This window comes from Morone saxatilis, unplaced genomic scaffold, assembly GCF_004916995.1.
Source record: "Morone saxatilis isolate NCDOM2014 unplaced genomic scaffold, NCSU_SB_2.0 Contig17, whole genome shotgun sequence".
Taxonomy (NCBI): domain Eukaryota; kingdom Metazoa; phylum Chordata; class Actinopteri; family Moronidae; genus Morone; species Morone saxatilis.
The window spans coordinates 27,612,413-27,620,860 of NW_023339729.1; the positions used below are offsets into that span (position 1 = coordinate 27,612,413).

Sequence of the window (8,448 nt, forward strand, 5' to 3'; positions counted from 1 at the left end):
CATTCTGAAAGCTCTTTGTCACAACAGACTCTTATTAAATCGAGAGCAGCAGAAAACTAAAGCTTTTATGAAAGGAGACATAACATCCTAGTGAAAATAAGTTTAAACTAATCAGCTCCTTTTGGTAAAAACAGTGGGCTTTAAGTATTTCACATTACAAACAAACATACTGTACATACACACGCACACACACACACACACACATACACGTTCAACATACTTCTTATACTGCTTGATTGGTTGTTCCTGGTTTTTATGACTGCTGTCACTAGAATTCACTTGTAACACACACATCACACAGACACACGCTGCCTCTTTTTTTCACACATATAAGCATGTATGACTGCATACACTGACACATATGAATGCTCTTATTGTCTCTGTCCCTCACACATTAGTGAATATAAAAGCATAAAGAAACTAGCTTTTGGTACATAATGTGATGTACACATATTCTTCTACACACAGTCTGCCACACACACCATCAGTGGGATTTCCTTGTGGATGCCTATTCCCTGTCTGCGTCACACCGCCCTGTCAATATGGGGCAGTAAACATTTCAAAGAGATTAGAGGGAGAGCAGGAAGGGGGAGATAGGAAAACAATACAGGATGAAAGAGAGAGAAAGTAATATGTTGATGAAAAACCAGCTTGTCAGAATAAAAATTGTCTGACAAAGTGGTTAAAATATGTAAATTTTGGCTTGAATGAAGAAACTGTCCAGGATGAGAAAGGATAAAGGGAATTGAAGCAGTGAAAAAAATACCATTAAAAAAAAAAAAGTTGACTAATACTGGACTCACGTTTTAAGTATAAATGGAAAGAATGACTACATGAAGGAACAGAGGGTGCAAAAAAAGAGAGGAAAGGACAGGTCCTTGTATGCAGCCTTTCCACCAGTTTGACAGGTAGGTACAGTGACATTAGCATAGTGATTAACAGTCACATTAGCATAATGATTAATACCAGCATTAGCATAAGCACTGCAGCTGGGAGAGAATGGGAGAGAGCCAAAGAAAGACAGGGCAAGATGACAATAGAATAAGGAAGTATACAAATAAATTATATAGAATTAAATATAGCATTAGAAACTAGAGAGGATAAAAAAAGGATAGAGAAAACAAAATGGATGAAGACAAAGATATCTTTCCCCATCACACCTGTTGACAGCTGTCCATTCCAACATGTCTTCATGAATATGTTTTCTCTTCATCCATGCTGCATGTCCAGTTATGGGAAAGGAGTGTCCCAAAGAGGGAGATAGCTGTCAGTTATATTCCCCCTGGCAACACATCCCCAACCCATAGCCATTTCTATAGGTAGAAACACTGCGGACAAACACTGTGAAAAGGCTATAAAGCCAAACAATCAAGCATGTAGAGCAATGATACACATCTTCACTAAATCCGATCGGTTTGTAAGACCTGAATCTGATCCATGGCCGCTTCCTGGATTTCACTGAACAAGACAAACAAAACAAAGGGATATATGAAGAGAGAGACCCATACAGTCATTAAAGTCAGTATAGTCAGTCACTTTAAAATACACTGGTTTCACATTTAGCATATTATTATGATAAAATGCTCATCTACTCATCAACACCCTCACAGTCACAGTGCTTCTAAGTAGATTCATAGCGCTATTTATAGTAAACAGAAATGGCAGTATATTATAACGTCCCGTGCTATAACATTACAGCAAATAGATAACCCAATCAGGATGTGTAGAAAGCTTTAAAGCTGGACTTAAGGTGCTTTGCAGCTCCACTGTCGCCAATGTAAACTATGCCGCCATGGTAAGCTGCAAGGAAGGAGTGGGTGGCTGCCACTCTTCGTGAACACACGTGGCTTTGCCTTTGCATTCGAGTTTATGATGGTTCAACTTTTTCACCTTGGTCGCTGTGTAACCATGGCAACCACAGAAACTACAGCGAGGGAAACAATACAAGAGGTGATTTTATCTGAGTTATACACCTCTTCACCAGCAACATTAATCGCAAGGTCTTGTTCTTCTGTCTGGGACAATAAACAAACTTTATGATAATAGTTATCAAAACTTGCTATTTTAATTGTATGAATAATTTCGTTTATTTTAAGATACAATCTGTTCTTTTGAGCTGCATTATGAGATTAAATTAGGTGGATTGGTGCAGCCTGTTAAAAGCTGATAGGATCGCAGGTAGCCGGGAGCCATGGTGGTGGCCTTGCACTCTGCTGCTGCCTGTTCAACATATAGAACACAGTGTCAACCGTCTGAAAATACCTTTATGATTATACAAAGATACACATAAATGTGTCTGTCAAGGCAAAATGTATATCTTGTCATGCTGAACGTGGGCAGTGCAGGATGTGACACCAGTGACAGGCAGGCGGGGTCAATCACACACTTCTTTGCTATTGGTTGAGGCTGCGATTGTGCCGGTCAAAGTTCCCAAAAATGTTTTATTTGCTCCTTTGCTTGCACAGAATGGAAGTGAATGGGATGCGGATATTTGCTTTGATAATTTTGTGTAATCGTGCACTGAAGGAAAAAACATGTCAGTGCTATACTTAAAAACCATACAACTTCAACAGCCATGTGGACATCTCCAAATAAACCCAGGGCATGTACACAGCCTGGATGCAGCATGTGAATTAAAAATCATCCAGTAAGCATCCAAACCATTAAACAAAGCAAAGCAGATGAAGGCTACATAGACTTATGCCAGCAGCAGCACTACACATGTATATATAGTGCCTTGCCAGAACTAGTCAGGTCATGCCTGAATGCAATTAGTCTCAAAGGACTTCAAAAGTTATGTTAAGCAAGAAAAATGTTGGATACGTGGGTAATTTACCACAGATAATGGGAACCCCTTTCCCAATCATGGCTCTACATCTAACCTTACACTTTTATAACACAAAACCAAAACATACCCCTTTGACTGGTGGTGCTTGTTGGGGCAGTACGCAACCTGTTAGGGTGCCTTGCCTGCCAAGCATTGTTCAGCAAAAAAGTGCCTTTAGACATCATTAAAGGTGACACCTTCAGCCACTGCCAGGAAATTAATTTACCAGTTAAACCGATCTTGTATGAGATAGTCAAGTTTAGCTGCATTAATCCAATCATCATACAATCACATAAATCACAGACATCCTCTTGTGTTTAATGATTAGCCTGGAAACTGTCAATTTGCATTAAATTTAGCTGAAACTAATTTTCCTGATGCAGGGCACTGGGAAAAGACAACATGATAGAGTATCTATTACCCAACCTGATCTATGGGACCACCCCACCACACAGACATTCCATCAATTAAAATATAGTTAGCTGATTTAATGTGTGCATCTCATACTTTACTTATATAATTCTTGTAGTAAGACCTTCTCCAAATGGTCCATTATAGGCATCAGAAATTGTTAAACTTCTGGTAAGTACCAGACCAATGAGCAGCCAGACCTAGTATGAAATGAGTGGGCTTAACTATGGGGTCTAAATAGAACTCCGGGAAGGCAGATGGGTAGAGGAGTAAAGCATATCAAAAAGGTATACTGAGATTTTTTCTACAAAACCATTCATTAAATCAAAAAATGCATGTATTCATACACAAGGCTGTGAAAGGCTGTGAAAGGCTCCATTTACACCCTGAATATGACTGTGTGTGTATGTATTTATATCTGTGAATGTGAGAGTTTGTATGAAAGAGTGTGTGTATGTGCAATCTTGCCACTGGCTGTGAGGGGCCACATGTGTTGGTCCAGAGGAGATTGAAAGTGAATTGGAAGCTATTAATCTGACCTTCCCTTGCTATCAGATTTGGTTTGGAGCAGAATATATATTCACTCCACATGCTCTGTTTCTCTTTGCAGAGCCTGCTTCTCCTCTCTCTTTGTCTTTATCTCTCCCTGTAAGTCCACCCTCTCCTTCCTTCTTTCCAATCCACAGGTACAGGTTTAGATGTGGAGAACAGAATTTTACATCCCAGCCTTTAAAATGATCTCTATTATTCCCGTCCCGCATGCTGCTCTGATTATCCCTTCTCTATGTGAATGAACTCGACTGTGTCTTTGCCTGAGAGCTGGTTAACATGATATTTGCAGCTCCGCTCTAGCCTCACTTTCAGCCCAGCATCAGTGGAAACACACAGATGTGGATACAATGACAGTACTCCCTGTTGGAAACAGCTTTGTTGTACAAAGTAGGGAAAAGAAACCACAGACTGTGACAAGTTTGCCTTGACGTTTCATTTCTTATGCAACTTTGCAGTTGATTCAGCATGGGAAATGTACAATTTAGCAAAAACAAATAGCAATTTTGCAGGGATGGTGAGACTGCTGGCAGCACTTTGAATATGCTATACTGTGTGGAACCAGAAAACTCAGTTCCAACTAAAGCATTTCTCTTAACCACTTTTGTCCTGGTTCTTCAATTCGGTAAACTAATTTTATTGCTCTCCAACCACCACTTTCAACATAATACAATAGGGGTGAGTGCCTTTGGGTAGCAGTATGGTTAAGATTTAATAAGATAATGCTTTTGTTGTAGCTACATAAAGCATACTGCAGGAAATTGTGGCTGGAGGACACAATTTGGCCCTTTTTCCTCTGACAATAGTTTAATTAATGCTGCTGTTCCTCAGGTCTACCCATCCGGCAAACAGGTTTTAAAGAGAAACAAAAATTCTTTAAAACTACATTAAACTTTTTTTTTAATATCAAAATTGAATCAAATGACTGTAATATGAAAGGATGGGTAATATTGCAGATCACCTCACTTCATTTTTTTTAATTTGAAAGTTCAAATACTTAAGTCACTGACCCTCCTTTTATAAAAGTATTCCAATAAATTAGCTCATAAAATTTAGATGTGCACCACTTTCAAAGTAAACTGGTGGCTGCTGAAGAAAGTAAGTAAGTAGTAAATATATAGAAAACCAAGAAATATAAATATTTTCTCAGCAGTTGACCAAACTGGGGCCAAAAGGTGCGAGCAAACAGGACTTACATTTAAAAGGCAGCCAGAAATGCAACTCTAATAGCGAGCTACTGTGCTGCAAATCCCCAAAAACAGTTGATCATTCATAAGTGCTTGCATGATTTATTGTGGCTATTAGCTATTCGCAGCAGAAACATATTTTTAGATTATATACAATTGGTCTGTCATTGTGATCCTTTGTAGTGTAGAGCCAAGTTTGTAATGGTCCTTAAATGGGAAATATAGTGCTAAAAGCAAATAAGTACTGTATATAAAGTGTTGTTTATATTGATTATATGACAATGTGCTTGCTTTGTATTTTTCATGCACTTCAACATACTTTCAATTTGCTAGTCATCAATAATCTAAATGTGTATTGTAAACACATTCCTGCTATTTTTTTTATAAAAAACAGTCGATGTAAAGAAAATAACGATTTTTCAGAACACTTTCATTTTTATTTCAATAAACTAACTTGTTGAAAGTGTTTTTTTCATGCAGTGTAGTTTGGGTGTTATATATAATTAGTAAAATATTATTAACTGCAGTGTTCATATACCATACTGGATGGATGCTGTTGATTCTCAGTGGAATCAGCAGAACTAGCAAACATTTCACATTAAAGACGGTCATTTGAGTTAAAAATATACAAAATGTTGGTGTTTAGAGCATCAACAATAATATTTTTGTAGGGCACTGAATACCATTACTTTAACATTATGCCTGTGGTAATTATTATTATGCACCCACCCAAACATGTTCCTGGGCTAAGCTAGTTATAGTTTTGCTGTTCCAGCTACAATATGCTCCCAACTGTGCAAGCTGTTGTTTTGTGACTTGACAAAAGGGCCCTTGTACACCTATAAATACATAATATTTATATAAATACAATTAAAGTTTATACACTTATGCCCACTTACAGCAGAATTACATTTACAGAATAATGCAGTAAATAAACTTATATTGTTACATTGTACTGTATTTACTTCAGCCTCATTTATACAAATGGTCCTTCAATCTGTCTTTTTGCATCCTTCAGTTACTGGCAGGTTGTTTTGTCTTTCTTTTCTCTCAAGGACAGGATGACACAACTGTGAAATAGACATTGTGTGTTTTAGTGGGGATGATAGACAGAGAAAAAGACCCGGGCCGTCATACTAAAATGAGCAGATGAGTAACACAACCAGCAGCCACAGTCAGCAACAAAAAAGTGATGCAAAAATGAAAGACAGGGTAAATGGAAAAATTATGTCAGACAGCGATTTGGAATAAGTGCAGAGTGACAAAAGTTTGATCTGTCTATCACTGCGAAAAGCCAGGGGCGTTCTTTTTTTATGTTAACTGCCAACTATCCCACTCTGCCACACTGATGGCCTCTCTCTGCCTCTGCAAAATGATTTAACACAATGAAAACTACAAATGATTTACTGTCTAGAAGAGAAGGGAGGAAGAAGAGTGATCGAGACAGAGAGAGAGGGAGAGGGAGGGGGGAGCTGAGCCAGCAGCTACCACAAAGCCCAAATAGTTCCTTAAACTCTCAGCCTCTCTTCTACTTTAAAATCCCTTTTCATACCATACTCTTTCAGTCTTCTTTCTTTTGGCTTGAAAAACACTCGACTTGAACCCTATCTTTTACCTTCCACACAAACCTCCTTCTTTCAAGTTCTGCTCCTTGATTTTGAGTGCCCTCAAATCAGATTTGCTCCCAGGTCACTTTACGGTTCACTCAACTGTAGAGTTAACATTTCAGTTTCCACCTGTATCACTTACAGCTACATTGACTGTTCTCAATCTCACCAGTCTGACTGATAGTGGTGAGATACTGTAAAAAGAGATGTGGAGTTTGGAAAAAACAAAAAGGCAGGATATATGTATAAATAAAAGACATCCTGTAAGGAGCATTTTCCATTTGTAATCTAAATGTTAAAGAAATTATCGTTTTTTTTACTACTTACATCTCTTGCTAATTGTTTTGACCATCATAGTTGTGATTAGACACAAATCTGAATTGTATTGGTTTAATTTTAGACCATTGCATATATCTTAAGTTTCACTACTATACTCTGTCTTCACTCAAATGTTGCCAATATCCTTTCTGAGTAAAATGAAGCACACCCACACACACACATGCAGACCAGTTCCGGGAGTGGACTGAATGTATTCATACACACAAAGAGGATTTCATTTGTGGATCAATCCACAGCACCACTCATTCTGAACTCACAATGTGAGAAAGTGGACCTGGTCAATACAAGCCCTTTCATTTTCAAGTGACAAGGACACACACACAGTACACAGGCACACACCCCTATATTCACACACATTTCCTGTCATTCAGTTACAATGATTTGATTGAATGCTGAGCGCTGGCTAAGTGTAAATCAGCAGCTGTGTCGAAGACAAACTTAGAGGTTATCGTCACTCTGTGTGTGAACACATTCACACCTTTTAAGTCCTCCTAAAGAAAAATAAACTAAACTAAAAGTCTAACCAGACACCATTAGTGGCACAGCAAGGCTACAACACTCAACCAACACATAATTGTTGGATGTGTGAAAAACTTTTCATTTTCAGATCCTCAGCCTAAGTCTGCTAGATCTTAAATATAATAACATTAGCAATTAGCATTTTAGCATGCTACTGTATGTTACCAGTAAGCTCAAAACATTGTTAAGCCTGAAAGGAATTTAGTTTTTAGGTATATCCTGTCATCTTTTTGATGTTGATGATTGATTGTTGGTGGCAGTAGATGAATAAAAACAAAGATTTGACTCGCATTAGCTTACAGAACAAAACAGCAGTAGAACAGCAAAAGTAGCAATGAACGTCTCAAACATTATACCACAGTTTATACTCAGCTGCTATGACGTTATAATTTCCCTTCGGGGATAAATAAAGTATTTTGCTATTCTATTCTCTATTCTATTAAATAATCCCTTATTGGTCCCAAGCGGGTAAATTTGATAATTTAGTTTTGTGCGCTGGCAACTTTAGATATTTTGATATGAGAATACTGGGCATTAAAACATGCCAGGATTAATGTCTCGCAGTGAGTGTTGCCTTTATATGAGTTTGTTCTTCATGAGAAGAGTCCATATGAACAACCCTCTGTTGAGATCATATTCTCTCTCTCTGACATAAATCTCTGACTCATGTGTCATCACCATAATTATACCAGAAGACTGTAACAGAACCTGTGTTTGTTCCTGGCAGTCAGTCTATTCACGACACATGAGCCTAGTTGGTGAAGACAATTATACTTAATTCACTTGTGAGCTTTTCAAAGTAGCACAGGAGACAGGACTGGAATACTTGTAATAGAGACATAGAAATAGACAGCAGGAGAGAGAGAGAGAGAGAGAGAGATAGAGATAGGGGAAGACACACAGCAAAGTGCTGCAGGTTCGATTTAATTCAGTTAGCAGGGTCACTCATTAAACAAAAACATTGGCAAGCTGCAGGATGCAAACTCCACAGTTCTGGCAAATTGGGATA

At 38.1% G+C, this 8,448-nt stretch overlaps 1 protein-coding gene across 1 annotated transcript in view; it reads right to left on the reverse strand.

The window, feature by feature from the left end:
• LOC118326997 (voltage-dependent T-type calcium channel subunit alpha-1I-like) overlaps nucleotides 1–8,448 on the reverse strand; it is a 156,525-nt gene that overhangs the window by 146,474 nt on the left and 1,603 nt on the right. The gene's annotated exons all lie outside the window — the stretch shown is intronic.